This window comes from Ochotona curzoniae, unplaced genomic scaffold, assembly GCF_017591425.1.
Source record: "Ochotona curzoniae isolate NIBS_2020 unplaced genomic scaffold, NIBS_Ocur_1.0 contig_43, whole genome shotgun sequence".
NCBI lineage: Eukaryota > Metazoa > Chordata > Mammalia > Lagomorpha > Ochotonidae > Ochotona > Ochotona curzoniae.
The window spans coordinates 19,487,922-19,497,500 of NW_024466218.1; the positions used below are offsets into that span (position 1 = coordinate 19,487,922).

Sequence of the window (9,579 nt, forward strand, 5' to 3'; positions counted from 1 at the left end):
AGATAATTATTAGCTTCATTCAGGCCATCTTCTGGAATTTTTTTTTCCAATCTGTAATTTTCATTTTACTTGAAAGGAAAAGAACACACACACACACAGAGGAGTGAGGGGGAAAGGGAGGGAAGGAGAGAGAGAGAGAGAAAGAGAGAAAGAGAGAGAGACTGACTTTCCATTTGTTGGTTCATGCCCCAAATACCTGCAACTGCCAGGGCTGAATCAGGTAGAAACCAGGATCCCAGACTCCACCTGGGTCTCCTACGTGGGTGGCAGAGATCCAGGTACTTGAGCAATCATCAGCTGCTTTTCAAGGCTCATTAGTAGGCAGCTGGATCACAAATGGAGCTGGAACTGGAACCTGCACTGTGGTACAGGATGTGGCATCCTTAGCCACAACGTTATGACTGAGCCAACGCTATCCCTCATGTCGAGCTTGCTGAGTCCAAACAAACATTAGAATCTCTTGCTCCTGTGTGAGTCCTCTGACCCAGGCAGAGGGGTAATGCACAATGAGGGCAGAGTCTGACCTATGGATGGTAACTCTAGAAAAGCATGTTCCAGAATCTCCATTCCATCAGGCTCTCCACCACTGCACAACCTTGACAATGAAGGAAACTGCTGGAATGGGCCAAAGCAAGGAGGCTGGACAGTTTTATATAGATCTCATCAGAGTTCTGCTCCTTGACATAAGGAAGAACAGTTTCAACTGAGAGCCCCTCAAGACTGTGGAAACATGGGCCTCCTACACTTCTTACCCTCAAGAATTTGGGGTAAAGAAAGTGAGGAGGCTTGGCAAGAGCCTGCAGAGAGCATTAATAAGAATAGACGAGGTGCCTAAGAACCGTTGTTTCATTGAATCAGAAGCTCAACCTCAGAACTATGAAACAAGTTTTCCCATGTTAATTTATACATTTTTGTTTGCTTGATAGGACTCTGTTAATTTCCTGTCTTTAACCCAGAAAAATTACCCTGTGGATAATGGTTAGAGCTAACTGGAGTGCTGGCAAGTTGCAGAAATGTATTGATCTACAGTCACAGATTGAGCCCACAATAATCAATAAACAAACAGATCAAGGAAATACAATCATTCAGCTAGCCAGATATTTTGGGTGCATATTTTGAAAGTTTCCTAGACTATTCGCACAATCTACTTTAACTTTCCATTATTGCCTAAAGAAATGTGAAGGTGGACCCAATGCAATGACTCAATGGCTAAATCCTCGCCTTACATATACCAGGATCCCATATGGGTACCAGTTCAATTCCTGACTGCTCCACTTCTCATCCAGCTCCCTACTTATATCCTGAGAAAGCAGCTCAGAATGGCTCAAAGCCTTGGGACCCTGTACCCATGTGGGAAACCCAGAAGAAGCTTCCGGCTCCTGGCTTCAGATAGGCTCAGCTCTGGCTGTTGCAGCCATTTGGGGAGTGATTAATCGGAGTGATTAATCTTTCTCTGTCTCTCCTCCCCTTAAACTGAAACTGTCTTTCCAATAAAAATAAATAAATCTCCAACAACAACAACAAAAGCTAAATTGGTGAAAGAGTCACCAACTCTTCCTTTTAAAGAAAGAAGAAAAATGTGGAGATGCAGAGAAGGCGTCAGGTTCCATAAAGGCTTGCTCCCTCCTTTGAGTCCCCAGCACACCTTGCACAGGATTCTGGAAAGATGCTCACATGCTGCCCTTCCTGGTCCGCTGGGCATTGTGCTACTGGGAGGCAAGTCTTTTCTGCATGACTAGTGCCTGCATAAGGCTGGATCAGTACTGGGTACTCAGGGAAATGTCTTCAGACATTACTGAGAGGGAGACCATAAGGGGCAAAACTCATTCTGATTCTGTCCCATTATGTGTTCATTTGCCTCCACATGAAGAGAAAGCTGCGGTCCTGAGCACTTGCAGCAACATGGGAAGGTTCCATTGTCGAGGTAGCAAGTCCACAAAGAGGGAAGCAAAAGTTCTCCCCAAGCACAAGTGTGGACTATATAACTTACCCTATGTGGTATCCTCAACACGCTACTCTAAATAGCGAGTCTACATTCCGTATGATGATGGCTGGGAGTGTGTGTGTGTGTGTGTGTATGTGTGCACGTGTAGTATACACAAATACATACATGCATCTGTGCACATATTCTTTAACATGCTTTTAAGGGTGATCAGATTAATCTTTGACATTCCCAAGTTCCTTCCTGGCAAGCACCTTCTCTAACATCTAGGTTATGTGTCTATATGTTCAGGTCTACCCTTGAATCCTGGCTTTCTTCTCCCTATAACGACTTGATATTTGCAAACATTTTAAATCTATTCTTCACTATAGTTCCTAAATCAATCATCTACAAGGAAAATGATATGAAAGTTGACAAGCCAGTAATGTGTAAACCCAGGACAGTGGTATTTTGAAATGAAAAGAAATACATGTGTTGTGTACTTGTGCCAACGTTAAATCTCATTTGATCTGTAAAATGTGTAGGACTTTGACACTCACACCCAGGATATGATAAGAGAGGAAGCAAGCATACAAGTTTCTACATGTTCGCCTAGAGCCTCCAGGCTCCCTCGCACCCCTGTCCCACCAGTTCAGCCTCCGTATTGTGTCACTCAACACTGATTCTCTTGCCCAAGATGCCCTTCCCTTTCCCTTTTGTCAAGGTCAGGATGCCACCCAAAATTCCCCACTTGTCTGGTACTAAATGTCTGTGTCCCCTCAGTGCCTTTGTTGAGCCACTCAGCCCCTCCGGAGATGGTATCCATAGGAGCTCAGGGCCCTCAGGAATGGCATTACGGCTGACATGAAAGGAGTCCTGGAGAGCTCCCTCTCCCTTTCTGCTTTGGGAGGATGCCACAAGAAGATGTGGACCAGGAGCCAGAAAGTGTGCCCTCACCACACACACTGCTTCACCTCTTCCCTCTGCCCCCAATCTCCAAGCTCTCAGCTTTGCCTTGCTCTGGCTTGCCCAGGGAATATGTGCTCTCTGAGAGCTGAGAGATCCAGGCCCACCCATGACCCCTTTCTCCACCTCCCTGCCTTGGGACCTGGATTGCACACACATTCCACAAACACCTGCTGTGTCACATAGAATTCATGTGGTTTATGAAACACCCGATGCTATTCTAAACCCTCAGCCGCTCCTATAAAAGAAAAATCACATTTTGATCCACTTGAGTACTCTAACTAAATTAGGCAAAATCACATGCACTTTACTAGGTAAGTTTATGATGTTCCAACAGAAAATAAGATTTGCTCTCATACAAAACTATGGGCTCTGGCAGTTAAAATACCTTACACTTTTTTAGAGCTCTTCTAATTAAAAAAAAAAATGGGGTCAGATGATCTTTGCTGTTGGTAGACACAGACAAGGGGACAATTTGATGCCATTGCTTTCAAAATAAACTCTGAGTTTATCAGATCACATAGGGAGAGATACTTGGTGCAGTGGTTAGGGGGCTACCCGGATATGCACTTTCCCCATTGGAATGCCTGGCTCAAATGTGGGCTTCTTGACCCCAGACCTGGCTTCCTGCTAGCATGCACTCATGGGAGGCAGCAAATGAGGACTCAGGGACTTGGGCCTGTATCACCTACAAATATGTAAGAGCTACACTGAGTTCCAGGTTCCTGGCTTTGGCCTGGCCCAGTTCTGGCTCTTGCAGGCATTTGGGGAGTGAAACAGCAGATGAAAGGCCTCTGTTTCTCCCTTTTTGCCTTTCAAATAAAAAAAATAAAAATGAAAGTAATAAAAGTTAAAAGTATTTAAATCTCAAAAGTTTATGTATGTCTATATGCACATAAATAACAGTTCATATATATTTATATTTGTACAAATGATTATGTATATATTTGCATATATGTGTGTGCATATATATAAATGATCATTTAAGTATTGTAACCTATGTGAGAGAGTACTTTAGAAGTTTCGTGCAAAATGGAATAAAAAACAATTTTAGCAGCACATATTTTTAAAAAATCTATACATAGTTTTTTTCATGGCATACATTTTCTGTGATATACCATGATAAGAAAGTCCTGGTATGAACTAGAAAGAAAAACTGAGGCATTCACCTATCCTGTCTCTCCACTTTCTCCTTCTTCCATTGCCATTGGTTTTCCTAGTCCTCCCCTTGGCCATCTCCCTGGAGCCTGCAGTCAGCACTGGGGACATCCCCAGCCAGCAGCCCCAGAGGCTAACAAGCTGCTACCCCTGGAAAAGGCCTCGGTGCTCCCCTAGTACTGTTGTTCTTCATTGGAAACATTTAGAGAGAGTGAGTCTTTTGATAGGAAGTGTCTATTTAATTGCACACTCAGAGATAAGTTTGGTCAACAAAATTGTTTTCATTTAGGTTTTGTCTATACATCATGCACACATACACGCTAACATTAGGGTAGAGTGGTCATTTCAGTCAATTCCCAGTGTGTGGGGACTGGTGCTGGGATCTGGGTTCTGAGAACAGACATGTCCTGCACTCTAAGCTACAAACCTCCCAGCACGTTGTCCCCAAACAGCATCCTGCCCTTTCCTGCTGGGTAAAGTCCCCTTGTTTGCCAACAGCCTCAACAGAGAGTCTGATCTCACGGACAGAATGCACTCCCACATGAACTCTGGATTAATAAGAAAAAATATCTTCATCTTATAATCTGGTTTTGAGATGTTCTGGAACTGTGACTCTTTTTCCTATTTCCTTCTTTTTCTGTTTACCTTTCTCTACTTATGAGGTACGCGTTAAATCAGGTCAAAATTAGTGTACAGTTACCCTAACTAGTACGGTTAAGAATAACAAATCTATGTATAGCACAACATATGGTCTAAATAAATGTTTAAGAACTCTTTGCATTGAGGTGTTAAAAATCCAATTACATAGAAGACCAATAAAATTATTTAATTTTTTCTTTTATCCATGGGACCCAGATGTCTGCTAGTTTCTGGGGGCTAAATTTTACATTGAACCAATTCAGTTGTGACACTTGAGTGAGGTTGCAGAAGGAAAAAAAAAATCTCTCGCACTGGAGAGGACAGGTGAATGAACTAAACATTAACTCCATAGCAAAAAAACAAAACAAACAAAAAAAAAGGAGCAAGTACAAGACTAAGTAATACCATGGGATTATAGAAAACGAAGAATTAAAGTAAACTTTATAATTCATGACTGACCAAAAGTTACTGCAAGTTGCATACACACTGTTTCTTGAATCAGTATATTAAATGTCCTTGGTTAGAGGATCATCAGTTCATTTTGAGTGCTCCTCGGTTTTAGAAGAATTTAGAACTAGAAGAATTAGAAGGTGCTGTGAGTTAATATTATTTAACTTTCTCTAATAAAATTTTCATTGTCTTTATCTTGAGTTATATACAAAATTCATCAGTTAGAAGGAAAATAGTTCATAAATAAAAATAAACAGATATCCGATTATGAGAACTACTTATTTTTTTTTAAAAAAAGATCTATTTATTTTTGTTGGAAAGGTAGATGTAGAGAGAGAAGGAGAGACAGAGAGGAACATCTTTCGTCCTCTTTTTCACTCTCCAAGTGGCCGCAAAAGCCCGAATTGAGCTGATCTGAAACCAGGAGCCAGGTGCCTCCTCTGGGTTTCCCACACAGGTGCAGGGTCCCAAGGCTTTGGACCATTCTCAATTGCTTTCCCAGGCCACAATCAGGGAGCTGGATAGGAAATGGTACTGCTGGGACACAAACTAGCACCTATACAGGATCTTGGCACAGGCAAGGCAAGGTCTTTAGCCACTAAGCTACCGCACCAGACCTGAGGACTATTTAATTTTGAATACACATGTTCAAACACCTCAAATTACACTGCACATAAGTAAAAGTTAGTAAATAAAGCAGAGGTGTGGGCCCAGCACAATAGTGCAGTGATTAAGGTCCTCGCCTTGCACATGCCAGGATCCCATATGGTCCCCGGTTCTAAACCCGGTGGCCCTGCTTCCCATCCAGCTCCCTGCTTGTAGCCTGGGACAGCAGTTGAGGACAGCCCAAATCCTTGGGACCCTGCACCCATGGGAGACCCGGAAGAGCTCCTGGCTCCTGGCTTCGGATTGGCTCAGCTCCAGCCGTTGCGGTCACTTGGGGAGTCAACCATTGGACGGAAGATTTTCCTCTGTTTCTCCTCCTCTATGTATATCTGCCTTTCCAATAAAAATAAGTAAATTTTTCAAGAAAAAAAAAAGCAGAGGTGTTAGGTTTGAGCAAAGTTCACAGGTGAATAAACTGAAACAAGAAGTAGTTAAAGGGTTTATCAAAAGTTACTACTAAATGAGAGACTGAAAACCCAGATCCATCACTCTATGCTGCAAAGAATTTCTCTTCCTCTCTTGCTTTTTTTTTTCAAAAATGATAAGCATGTTCTAAAATAGAATGGAATAATAAATCTGAGCGCCTCATTCGCTATATATTCATGAGAAGTGTAACTGCGTCTTACTATTCTCAGAAATCCATCCACAGCCTACCAAGTACACTACAGAATCATACCAGTGGAAATCAAATTGATTTTGAAACTCCTGCACATTTAACAAAATGCAGCCACACTCGCCCCAGTATAGGGCTGGCTGGTGGCTGCAGGGAATGGAAAGTGTGGGTGACTCCACTTCTGATTTCCTTGACCTGCAGCAGCTTTGTGCTGTCTCACCATCTTAACCCGTTGCATTCAATTTCAATCACTTAACTTCACTGAAGTTATTCAAATCCAGTATGCAAAAACCCTTCTCTGCAATTGCAAGCGAAATAGAATAGTTTCTATTTTTACAGTTAGTAAGATTCTGACCAAACTACTATCCCACTCTTCACAGGTCTGTTTTTAAGCAGAGGGTTTTAAAGTATGGGTCTAATTATAAAGAGATTTACAAACAGAAGTACAGCTGGTGTCTGGGGAATTGTGGCTGCCTAAGAATGCCAGGTTTGGTTCCTCAAATTTCAAACAGCAGCAGGATCTCCTATTGGTAAGTTTAATGGTCATTATGAGGGAGGTTTTAAAAAATCATTTAAGGGGCCCAGTGCAATGGCCTAGCAGCTAAAGTCCTTGCCTTGAATGAACCAGGATCCCATATGGGTGCCAGTTCTAATCCTGGCAGCCCTGCTTCCCATCCAGTTCCCTGCTTGTGGCCTGGAAAGGCAGTTGAGGACAGCCCAAAGCCTTGGGATCCTGCATTCGTGTGGGAAACCTGGAGGAATCTCCTGGCTCCTGGCTTCGGATCAGCTCAGCATCCGGCCATTGCAGTCACTTGGGGAGTGAATAATCAGATGGAAGATCTTCCTGTCTGTATATCTGACTTTGCAATAAAACAAATAAATCTTTTAAAAAATCATTTAAAAATGCAAACTCGCTGAACTTGCTTAAAGTAAATTGCCAAAGAGGCTCAAAAATTGAAGGAAGGCTAAATTTAACAAAGATGATGAATTTAAAAAAATCTACTGGAACAAAGTATTGATGTAGAACTAAAATTGTATTAGGTCTCAATTCAAGCAGACATTTATGATTTAAAGCTAAGTCTACTTCCATATTTGCTTAGAGAAAGGTGAGAGAGATTTCCCAATACATCACATGTATGACTGCCACAGGGGTGAAAAATTCCTCTAAAAATCGAAATATGCATTCCTGTGTGCTATAATTATAAGCATGGAAATTAAACATTGACATTTTCCAGTAACAATGATTCCATTCCATGTTAGCTTAAGGGACACATGACTATCTCTATGTAAGCTTTAAGGATGATATTTTACTCAGAGGACCATTACGGTCATCTGTTCTGCTTATAGCTAACCTGTCAACTCTGCAACTGGAAGCAACTTGAGGGTAACTTGGTATCGATTGCTAGTGGAATTCTCCAAACCTAGCAAACAGCCTAGCATCCAGAAGGCATCTGAAGGTATTTATAAATAAACAAATAGATGCTCTCATGAAGATACAACAGCTCTCAGCTTTCTCAGAGGGAAAAACATTTCCATTAGCAATCGAGAGTCCTGCATAGCACATCTGGCTGTCACCATTACTAAGCTGCTGCTCACAAGTGCTCAGAATCTCTTCAGCTCTTCAGAATTTTTGACACTTGAATACATAAGCACATTTTTAGAATCTGACCATGAAAATAAAGTACTATCAAAATTAAAGTACTGTCAAAGTAGGGGCCAAGTGGATGCCCACTCTAGGATTTCTCCATGAGATGACCATAAACTAGGGTTCCCCACAAGCTAAGACAGCTAAAGCTATCTCAAGTTCAGTTCTACAATAACTCAAGGTCCTAAACACCTCTGGGTATTTCAGATATTCTCTCTGCTTAAAGGGGAGTAAAGTAACCATGAGGATGACGTTCCAACATAAACTTAACAAGATAAATGCCTCACTTAAAGTTGGCTCATCTCAATATATTTCCATCCCTTCCACATCCTATGTGTCTCCTATTCAATACAAGATAATAGTATTGTATAGCCCACTATGTACACTGATACGAGAATGACATTGTGATGATGATGAAAATTAATGTGGAACAAATTTCCCTGGGAACCTGGATCAAATTAATTATTATGAGAAAGGGACTAGTAATCTATCAATAGTGTGATGAGGTATTATCACTAACTTAACTATTGACATTACCACCTTGAGCTCCAGGCACCATGGGTTTTTACAGGAACACTGACCCAAATATAACTTTACTTACTTTCTTTCAGCATTTCTATTTCTATCTAAATATGAAGCAGCAGTGGATTCAGGGTTTTTGATCCACTCTGGTTATCATTCTTGAAGTTCTGGTGACTTCTCAGAGTCTACTGGATGTACTAACTGTGGGTGGGGGAAAGACCAAGCACTTGATTTATCCATCCAAGTCAGAACAAGAAATCGCATCCAAGTCAGAACAAGATGAAGCAGATACCCAGGTTCTAAAAAAAAATCTATACATACTTTTAATATGCATGAAATAAACAGACCATAACTGCGAAGGAACTAGTTTGTTCTAACATATTCAGGTTCCTAATGTGTTTGCATGGTTGTTGACACATGAACTTACAACTTATAACAGATTACAAGTTCTAGTTGCTAAATTCAGTATAAGCAGTTAAAGTTCCCAAAAGGAAATAATCCTCCCTGCCTCTCCTCTTCCTCTCTGCAACTCTTATTTTCAAATAAGGAAATAAATAAACCCTAAAAAAATGTCAGGTGGTGGATTCTGTCATTGAATTTATGGCAACTAAACATGAAATGGTTCCATAGTTTTGCAAAAAATCATTACCGTTTCATATTTTACGTGGAGAATATTTACAGAAATGTTTAAATTCCCCCCCACAAAAAACCACATTCCAATAGATTAAAAATGTAACAGAAGCAGACCTATGATGACTGATGTTTATCTAGTAACTGAGGTGTGAGGCCTGGTGTGACTCATTCTCTAAAGGGGATATCTTACCTTAAATACATGTGTAACCTGAATGATTGCCAACAGTTAATTTTAAAATAAAAGCTTCCTAAATGAAGCAATTAAAACCAACCTGGAAATTAAAGTATATAAATAAGTATTAATTTTCACAAGCAACACTAAATTAAAATCTATCTTAAGATTAGTGAACAAGAACCAAGGGCCAT

General features: G+C 41.0%; 1 protein-coding gene across 1 annotated transcript in view; it reads right to left on the minus strand.

Annotated features, from left to right (window-relative positions):
- The window catches only part of SKOR2 (SKI family transcriptional corepressor 2), a 39,750-nt gene that overhangs the window by 21,644 nt on the left and 8,527 nt on the right, over positions 1-9,579 (minus strand). The gene's annotated exons all lie outside the window — the stretch shown is intronic.